Raw genomic sequence first — 10,932 nt, 5'->3', positions numbered from 1 at the left:
CATGATATATCAATTTAGAAATGAAAAGGCAGCTCTCTAACCACCTGCGCCTCAGAGGCCCCACACATACTAGAAGACTAGGAGGGTTTTTTTCCATTATGACTAGGAATAAACATTCTGTAGACCAAATCTCACCTCGTGTCTTTATCACCTGCTTTTAGAGGCAGGTGATACACTATCACACCTTGGAGAGTGAGACCCATCAGCTCATCATCTCCTTCAGCAGAGGGTGCGTACCCGACCAGCTAATATTTCTTTGGTGTGACACTAACTGTGGCTTTGCTTGAAGAACAGTCATGCTTTCAAACACAATCAAAAGGCTCTTTCACTTGATCAAGGTTTACCCTACGAGTCCCTGGGTTTTCTAACAGCGAATTTCCCAGGACAACAAGACAGGTAATTATAAACAGTTAATTTATGTCCATACAACTGCCTTTATCTAGGGCAAGGCAATTCTTCATAGGCTTTAATAAAACATTTTAATGAACAGATATTTTCTTCCTCATAAGAAGGTCTGAGGTTGAAATCACGGCACACTAGGTGCGGTCTGATTGCATCCAAAATCATCAGCCACAGCCCGTCACTTCTACCACTGCTTCAGCCTATTAGGATTGAAACGGTGGGAGGAAGCCAGGCTGCAGTTTTTGAAGCAGCTACAGGTGAACTTTCTTTGGTAAGACTATATAAACATTTTCCCCTTCAATCTAAGCCAGCTATGCTTTCTCCCCTTCTAAAAGAGACACCTGTAGGACCAACAAACCTCTCGCTGCTGTTTAGTATCCAGCTGGCTGTACGCTAGAACTTGAAATGAAAATGTTTTGCACTTACATTGAAAAAAAAAAAAATGATGGCTGGGTTTAGACACACTTGGGCTGTAAACTCTTGACCACTTCAGTTGTGCAACGCCAGCAGGAGCGTTCGCTCCCCTGCTCTCAGTGTGCAGGAGCCTCCACAGGCTGGAGTGTGTTTTCCCTTGCTGTGGTCAGCAAGAGCCGCACCAGCACAGCCAGGACCACGCACTGCCTTAGCCCCATGCTACTTTGAGGAGGAGAAATGTACTTCCAAACTGCACAGAGAGCAAGTTACACAACCCATCAATGTTGCAAAGCTTGCCAGGTATCAAAAAAAAAAAACAAACAAACGCCAAACAAAACAAAACAAAACCAAACCCCAAACAAACCAAATCAGGGAGTGAGCACAAGGGTTTTAAGAGGTTTTTTTTCTGATGTTTCCAAAGCCAACCCACCCATTTTCTGCCATTTGGTTTATTCCTGAAATCCCACTGCGACTCAAAAATCAAGTCCAGACTGAACACTAACTTGTACCTAAAATGTATAAAAATTTCCAGTTTGTATCTTATACAAAACAATTTCTATTTGAACAAATGCCAGAACAAACATTTGTCACAGAACCTTACCAGAGCGTTCATTCAATCCAAACACCAAAAAACAAAGTAATAGAACACAAAGGGTGTCGTGTATCTTGTCGTGTCAAAACATATTTGCAACAAATACCAAAAAAAATATATTTCATCTCAAAGATCCTTAATTCTGATCTAAGCTTTAAAGAAGTTTTCAATAGCATTTTTAATCTCGATTTTGGTATCAAAATGTTCTTTTAAGTGTTATTGGTAAACAGACGCTATTTTTAGGACATATTTAATAATGAATAAACTTTCAGAAAAGTATTTCTAAATGAAACAGTGTCATATAACTCCTAAAAATTCATAATATTACCTACACATGTGTATATGTGACACATGTGTATATGTGTCTACGTTTAGCCCATCTCCAGGGCTAAGCTGCAGCAGTTGCTCTATCACCCAGTGACCCTCCCCAGCAGAGAAGGGGCAGCAGCAAAAGGAGAGGAGACCCCCGGGCTGACATGAAAACAGCTCTAATGGAACAGCCCAACTGACCCCAATGCCAAGAGAAAGTGCAGACAGTGATACTCAGCCCAGCCAATGGTCAGCGGCCACAGCAAACAGGAGAGCAGCTCCTCAGGAGCAGGGTCAGGAGGAACTCAAGCAGAAGACCTCACCTTGCTCTCCTTCCCCCTTTATCCTGGGTGTGATGTCTGTGGTCTGGGCTCCACCTGTGAGGCAGCTCGGGGCAGCTGCCCTGGCCAGCTCGGGGCAGCTGCCCGGGCTGCCCCCAAACTGCCAATGGCTCCACACCAGGGCTGGGAGCCCTGGGAGCCTGTCCCTGCAACACCAGGACAGGATGTTTATACGTAAACATAAGTATAAATACATAAATGTACAACTGTAACTGTTGATTTAAATTTTTAAAGCTATGTTGTGCTGTGTTTATGTCCAATGGCACTTTTTAGATTATTGAGGAAATAATATTTATCTAGAATTACCGTGGTTTCTCTTATTTAAGTGCACCATTTTCGAGGTGGGAAGCTCCTCGGGCTCAGCATGGAAGAGGCAGAAATGGCAGAAGGAAGGATGCTTGGTTTTTACTTTGTCTCATTTGCGCAGCGCTCCCTCCTGTGCATGTGCATTACCATGGAGACTTCAACGGAGGTGAAATGTTTTGTTACCGTCAGGATTTCTGCTTCGTGCAGAGGACACGTTCAGCAGAGAAATGCAGTGAAAAGATCGGTCCAGCATCATTCGTTATGATTAGCGTGAGCTGGCACCTAGAGCACCCCAACACCATCGTTGCAGCTGTGGGATGCTGCAGGAGTTCAGGTTCCGGTTTAATCTCAGCCCTGAATTTCTTTGTCATCTTGAACAAGTCCTACTGAGTATTGCATTTTTTAAAGGGGCAGCAGCAATATTCCCCAACCTGATAATGACAGGATAAGGTGGCATTAAACACCATCTTCCTACAAGCAAGCATTTGCTTACGACTGAAAAGCTGTAAAGGAAAATAGTCTTAATTCAATGCTGGGTGAACAGGAAGAGTCGTTTGGGCTGTGTGGCAACACCTCTCTCCACTCTGAGCTTGGGGTACGTACAAACGGATGAAGTCTGTACCTCTTGTCTCAGACTCTTTAATTTACCTCAGCTACCTCCCTCCGTGGTGAGGAAGAAAGGTGAATTAATCATATACACGTTCATGATCAGGCCAATGCCCACTCGCTTCTGACGTTGCTCAGATCAGAAATCCCTCTCCTCCTTCTTCACTGACCTTGCTGACTACGGGGCTGTTTCTCTTGCATTTTCTCACTCCTTGCTCACAGCTGCTGCGCGGCGTTTTTTACCCTTTCTTCAATATCTTTCGCAGAAGCACCACCAGCTGATGGGTGAAGCTTTGGGGAGTGGTGGAGCCACCTGAAACTGGCTCTGTCCCACACGGGGGCAGCTCCTGATCTCTTCTCACAGAGGCCATCCCTGAAGCCTCCCCCGTACCAAAATCTTGCCTCATAAAGACAGCCTCGTCGGTTTTCTTGCACCTTTTCTTGCATCTTTTCCACTCTGAATACTGGTTCACACTGGGCCATTGGTACGAACACATCAAAACTCTGGGGCACCTCAGGCTCCACTGTGTACATGAGAAATTACGAGAAAAGAAATGAGGGATTCATAAAAGGTGTGTCTTTATAGGAAAGAGAGAAATATTTCATGAATCTTCTTGCAAAGTATTTGCTCCAATATCTCTGACATTTGCTAAAGGGAATATTTACCATTTTCCCCCGGAACGCTACGTCGTTCACTTTCGGAATCACTTGCCTTACGTGACGCTTTTCAAAACCTACTGTGAAGGCAGTAAATCAGTCTGGCACTAGAACAGATAAACCCCATTATTCGAGCACCAGTCTTATTGACAGCATATCAAAAAGGTCAAGCGAGCAGATTAAAAACTTGCGGCATGAATTAAACATATCAGCTGATCTTTATGACAGCGAATACATTTCACACAGTCAAAAGAGATTTGTACGTCTTCTGTCAACAGATTTGGGCACAACTTTTTGCACTTTCTGCTTGAGGAAGTGCAAAATATGTTTGGAGAGAGGCAGATGACAAGCAATGAGAAAATAAGAATGTGAGATTTTGCATATTGCCATTTTAAAGGGAAATGTTGACTGAGAGTGGTAATAGAATGAAAAAGTGTGATGTTTAGCCTCCAAAACGGAAAAAATCTTTCTGACTGAAGAGATAGGTCAAAATTTTGTGTACATGAATACTGCATACATAAATAGACAATTTTTTTTTCTTTTTTTTTCTGATCTTTAAAGCATTCTGTGAAGGGTTTACAGTAGTCAGAATCACTTTGTGGGCTGCATGCAGTCATTGCTGATCTAGGAAGCATAATTTTAAACCGAGCATTTAAATCAGAGTCCTCAGGATGAGAAAATCCAGACACAGGAATATAAAATCCAGGCACTGAGAGTAATATGCATTTCTAATGATTATGCTAAGAAGCCAAATTTGATCTGCATTTAAAAAAAAAATCAAGAAAAATGTGAGCTGAAAAATAGATATATTCCATGTTGGATTTTTGTCTTGGTCTCTGAAAGCAGCAAACTCCCAAGAAAGCAGCTGTGACTCCTTTTTCTCACCAACCTCTTCCACGTAGGAAGTCATCCACGTACTGGAACACACTGGAGGCACCGGTGTTTATAGTCAACACTCCTCAGACAGGACTGGATTGACAGAATTTTGTCAAGAAAACACCGTGCACAGTCTTTATGGGTCACAGTCACAGTTACCACAACTTCTGCATTTCCACACTTCACATATACTCTAAAATTTCAAAACAGTAAAACCACTGGATGCCAAAACTATTGTTTCCCACCTGATCAAGAACACTTTACGGGGTTTTTTGGTTTTTTTTTTTGACATCTCTAGTGTTCCCCTGTGGTCACCTTTGGTCTCAATTTAGACTGCAAATTGCTGTATGACACCATCCCTTCAGAGGATGCCAAAACTATTGTTTCCCACATGATCAAGAACACTTTACGGGGTTTTTTGGTTTTTTTTTTTGACATCTCTAGTGTTCCCCTGTGGTCACCTTTGGTCTCAATTTAGACTGCAAATTGCTGTATGACACCATCCCTTCAGAGGACCACAGGAAAATTCAGGTTAGAAGGATCTGCAGAGGTCCAGCCGCCTGCTTGAACTAGGCCGAGCCATGATGTCAGCCCAGATAGCCCAGGGCTTCATTCAGTCAGGTCCTGAAAAGCCCCAAGGATGTGAAGAACCACCTCCCTCTTCTCAGTGACATCCCCATAAATACCAGGAGTCTGTTGTTGGGTGCCCCCGAAGCTGTCTTCTCCAGGCCAAACAAGACCCCACCCCCCAGGCTCTCCTCACACGGCAAGTGCTCCAGACTCTGACCATCTCAACAGCCTTCTGCTGAACTTGCTCCGGTTGCTTGATGCCTTTTGTTGTTGCTGAGTGACTCAAGAGTGAACGCAGAATCTCGACGTGGCCTAGAGCGTTGAGTGGAAGGGGACAGTCATTTCCCTCAACTATGGGCTGCGCTGCTGTTGATACCACCCAGCATGCCTTTGGACTTCTTTCCAACAGGGCACACTGGACTCAAGTGCTGTCACTGTCTATCACAGCCCCCAGGATCTCTTCAGAGGAGCTTCTGCCCCACCAGCCTGTCCCCACCATGCGTCACTGCCAGCCATTTCTCCTTCCCAGGGCTGGACTTTGCAGTTGTCGTTACCAAATAGCACAAGTTTACTGTTGGCCTGTGTTACTCCATCCCGTTCAGGTCCCTCTGGATGGCAGCCCTGCCTTCGAGCATAGTGATTGGTCCTCTCAGTTTGGTCTCGTCTGCTCATCTGATGAGTCTGTATGTCTCTTCCTCCAGGTTACTGATAAAGACGTAAAACAAGACGGGTCCCAGGATAGACCCTTTTGGTGCTCTCTTCTCACCAGCCTCCAGTTAGAGTATGACCCATTAACCACCACTCCGAGTCCAACCATCCAACCAATTTCTATGGCTTGGCAGTGCCAGGGAAACACCTGTCTGACAAACACGAATTAACACCCCTCGGCTGACCACGCTTGGCCTTTGGCTCTCCCAGTCGGAAAGAAAGATACTTCCTAAGTGAGGTTTCTTGCCTGATTAACTGCACCTTGCGGATGTCACAGAAACAGAAAAATCAAATTAAACAGACTTGCAGCTATTTACATTGCCAGGCCAAATGAGCGTTTATGGGTCTAAAACAATAGAATAATCATTCAGACAAAAAAAAAAAAAAAAGAGAGAGAAGAGTGACCCATAATCCATGGGAGACCAGTGGAGGGAATCAACAACCATAAAACAGCACTCAGAAACAGAATAGAAAGAAATATTAGTCCAAACCCTATGGAATAGTTGGGCTACTATTTTTGTATTTCAGAAAAATCTACTGCTGGTCTTTTAGACTTTAAATTGCCCGTTTTCCACAGCAAATAAAGGAAAATAAAATCTCTTTGGTTACATCTGCAGCTGTCTATGAAGTATGAGAGCCAAATCAACTACAGCACTACAAGAAGAGCAGTTAAGCTTGGCCAGCGGGAATTCATCCCAGGAAACATCAGATCACTAGTTCAAGCGGTCAATGACTGCTTCGGACAACGACTGTTGAAACACACGGATGCCCCCTGATTTCACAGCAGAGCAGCAGCTGGCTTTCTGCTCATAAGAAGTTTTGGAAGGTCTATATAGCGATGGTACGCGTGCTCCCATGACAGTGCATACGCACGTTTTTATACATTCTATTCATTTGCGTCAACTTTATAAACGTAACCGGGGTAATCTCAGTTTCTCTCTACCAATGTTAATTAGGGACCACAGCTAGAGAGCATACTGCTGCCAATGTTCAGGCCTTTCCTTCCAAAAAACATTTAGCTCCATGACCTTACCAGTCCCCAAGCTTCAGAAAAAGACTGTGCATGTGCAGACACACATATCCCACCCTTCAAAGGTTCCTGTCAGCCTTACCGGGGGAGAAGAACCCTGAAGTTCCTGATTTGTATTCATTTATTCAGCACCACTCAAGTTCGTCCTTGTTAGTGTAGAACCTGCAATTAATCTGACCAACTGCCCCTTTATTTGCAAAATTAACCAAGCAGTAGTCCATCCACCCAACCCTTCTTGATGCAGGATAGTCCTCTGGAATGCTTCCCTGCTCCAGTCTTAGAAGCCTGAACAATGCAACTTCCACCACATGCAGCTCTTTTGAGATCCAGCATACAATTTTTATTTTAGTGGGAAACAGCCCATCACTCTTATTTACACCCACAGAGCATAGTGAAACCCATGGATTTGGGTCTTGGAGCTACTCCATAGCTTTCCTGGCTGCTCAGAGAGCACAGAACCTGCTCTCCAGCTCAAGACATCTCAAGGGTCAAATCAACGAGCACAGTATTTCGGCCCGATTCCTATTCCCTGGAAATGTTGCTTTCCTGGAACAACAATGTGAATTAACTTCTCTTTGCCAAGGCACCCCAGGTTGTTAAGACCCAGGAGAAAATCCCTATAGAGTTTAGCAGACAATCTCTCTAAGCAGGCATTTCACATCTATTGTACATCTTACTGTGCTGCCATCACAAGTGCCTGAGAAAAGCTAAAAACATGCCGTAGCCTAAGTTAAAATAATCACCAACCCTCTTACAGATAATGCTGTGCATAAACAGTCAAACCACAGATGGCATTTGCATTTTTTTCCTTCAGAAAAATCCACCCAATTTTAATTGAAATAAAGCTGCCATGAAGTTTAAGAACTAGTTTAGCTGAACGTGTAGTAATGAAGATGGCTTGTACTTGCAAAATAGTCCTCCCTTCCTTCCTGTTTTCTAAAAATATTCTTTTGGACAGTCAGGCATACTGTGTTTGCAGATCTGGAAAGTGGTTTTCCTCTGTATTTGTATGTTCTGTCACAAGCAATTGTCAAGGGATTAAGAACATCACCATCTATAGCTAATCTGCTGCCCACCGTCACCCTGAGGTTTTATGACATCATATTTTTCAAGCTTTGTGCCTCCCTTCCACCCTCATTTGCATTTTTAAAATTTGAATGAGATTTTAGTGTGTTCTGTCTCCAACTCTGTCTGGGTAGCACCGAATTATTCTTTTGTTCACTGTCACACCTGCGGATGCATTGTGAACATACTCTCATTTTGTTAGTAGGACATTTCCAAAACACCTGTATGCCCCAGCTTGGAGCTAAGTTTTTTGAGATAATAGATCACTTCAGGTGGAAAAGGTGTTTTAAAGCAACCAAAGGTGTTTGGAGCCTGTTGAACTCGCTTATACACCAAAAGTATCACACTTTAGCTGTGGCACCTCAGCTGGTGCCACATCATAAGCTGGTGCATAGGCCTTGTATCAGCGTGAATTTCTTTTGTACGATTTTCTGGTGCATCTTTCTGCCTTCTCCTCAGAAACTAGACAAAGTCAATGCTGCCTTCCCCATTTTGCAACTGGATTGAGAGTTGGCCACAGAAAACTTTTTTCCCCATGTCCTGCATGGGGGCTTGTAGCAGGGTCCCCCATCCTGCCCAGGGGCTCGTAGCAGGGCAGGCACGCTGCAGACAACCACGTTGCCCAGCCAGGTTCCTGAACCCCTAGGGAGACCATCTGCTGCGGGCCGAGCAAGCTTCACACCGGATCAGCCCGCAGCACCTTCAGGAGCTCCAGCTTTCAACCAACGTCCCCATGAACAGCTTGATCACAGGGGATCAGGGTCCCTTTTTGGGCGGTGACTATTCAAATAGGCTCCAGGAAGATGAGGAAAGATGAGGTTAATTCCCAGATGAACAAGTATCTCCATTACTGTTTGTTATTTGCTCAGTCGTTGTAAATTAGATGTTCTCATTCTGCTAGGAACAACGTGTTACTTAGAATTCATTATGAATATTTTATCAGGTGGTGTTTATTCGTGGCAAGATGATTGTTTATTCCTCATCCCCACACCGCTTCAAGAACTTACATAACCAAGGTACAAATACACCTGGGTGTGTGTATATATATATAAAAAATATACCGTTGTCTGTGATTGTGTGTAGCTGTTCAGGTTTCTCAGGCCACAGGAAGAGCCAAATTTAAATTACAGCAAAGCCCTTTGAGTCATAAGGCAGTCGCATAGAAGCAGTGGGTGCAATGAAAGGTTTAAAAATCATTCATCCACATACTGCGTAAAGGCAGCATTCCCGAGGAAGCTCAGAGGTGGCTGTTCCTAAGAGGTGAGGAGCCTTCCAACCTGAGGTGAAGGAGAAAGGCTCAACAAAAAAGGGTTTTGTCTGAAAAGCTAAAACCTATGTGCTGACTTAAACAGCCCTTGAGAGGTCCTGATATCCCACAAGTGGAATAGAGCTGCAAAAATAAATCCCAAGTTGAAGTTTCCCTTATCATACAGCAGCTTCACCTGAAGCACTTTTCTTTTTTAACCCAGCGCTTTGGTGAACAAAGCGGAGGTGATGATGCTGGATGAACTACCTTCCAAACAGTAAGTACACTGGCCTGGAAATTCCCAAGAGGCAAGTGCCTGCAAAAATGTTTTTTGACTGTTTCTCAGGGTTTCCTTCTAAAGCTCCACACCCACCCAGAGCAGAATTAATTCACTAGACAATCCCTTGCTTTCACCTTGATTATTACTGAATACCACGCTCCATTTTAGCCCTAAGCCTATCACTTCTGCAGAACTATTTCTGCGTGCTGCTGGCCAGAAGAGTGCAGAAAGGAAGGAGATAAGATAATTAATAATGTTCTTCTCACTTAAAAGAGCATGCATGAAAATCAAGTAAATTTACATTAGTACCACTGGTAGCTGCTAACCTCCTAGGACAGCTCTAGAGCTGGTGTAAACTGAAGTTGCTCATCTGAAGGTACAATGTAGGTAGCTCCTTTGCAATGACAGTGATTTATTCTATCCGAGAATCTAAGCTGTAATCTGAAAAAATCAATGTTACTGTAAAACTGTTAGCTTATACAGAACCTGATCAATAAATAAAATGTATTTGCCTGAGGACAAATACATTTCCAAGTGTTTATTTACAGAAACAACTAGTCTGCGTGGAGCAAAACTTCAGTTAGGTGATCCACAGAGCTTACTGCAGTCTGCTCCGCAAACGACGAGATTCCTGCTCAGCCTCCGCGTGCCCTGGGAGCAGGCGTCATCCCGTGCCATGCCCAGCTCCAAGTCACTCTGCGCTGCAGTGGTTCTCTCTCAGGTGCACTGGGGAAACATTGACGAAGAGACACTAAAAGCGTGGGGATCACACTCAGCGTTTACCACACCGCAGGACCCAGCTTTGAGACGTGCTGGGCATTAGCTGCCCTGATCGGACACAAACGCCTGGTGTGCAACCAGCAGATTCCGCTGAGCTCGTCCCCTTGTACTGTCGATGAAGAGGGCGTCATTTCAAACTGGGAGAGCAGTAAAAGCCACCCAAACTCCCTTTCATAAATGCACTGTTCTTACCACACACACACATTTTTCAGACTCCTGCTTATGAAGAGACAAGCTGAGCAGGGGAGGTTGGAGCAGATGAGCGGGAGATCTCTTCCAACCCAAACAATTCTGTGACCTAACACAACGATGGCACACGCAACCATCCAAACACCAAATGCATACGCTAACCTGGCTGGTGGCACATAGCCACCATCGTTCCTGCTGTCACCAGTTCCACGGGTCAGCACCTGGGACGTCCCATTCAGACCCACCACCCTGGTGGTGGCTGTGGAAGGAATCCATGCCAGTGATAGTTGGCCACTAACTCTGACCAAAGGCAACTGACCTGAGCAGGGTCTGTGCCTGCCGCTTCTCCTCCTTGGGCATGTCACGAAGGGTCTCTGAAGGACCATTCCCAGGCTTGAACCGCTATGACTTGTCCTTTTGTGGATGTCACTGGTGTGGCATCCAGTTGGATATTTCCTCAATCACTTTGCCATGATTTTATCTAGTCATCACTGGTTCCAGCAGACCTTGCGTCCATCTACAGCTAGTTTGGAAAACTTGCATTTAAGGTCAATGGTTTCC

The sequence above is a fragment of the Buceros rhinoceros genome, unplaced genomic scaffold (genome assembly GCF_000710305.1).
Source record: "Buceros rhinoceros silvestris isolate BGI_N320 unplaced genomic scaffold, ASM71030v1 scaffold5113, whole genome shotgun sequence".
Classification (NCBI taxonomy): Eukaryota; Metazoa; Chordata; class Aves; order Bucerotiformes; family Bucerotidae; genus Buceros; species Buceros rhinoceros.
Note: the sequence above shows the minus strand (reverse complement) of the source record.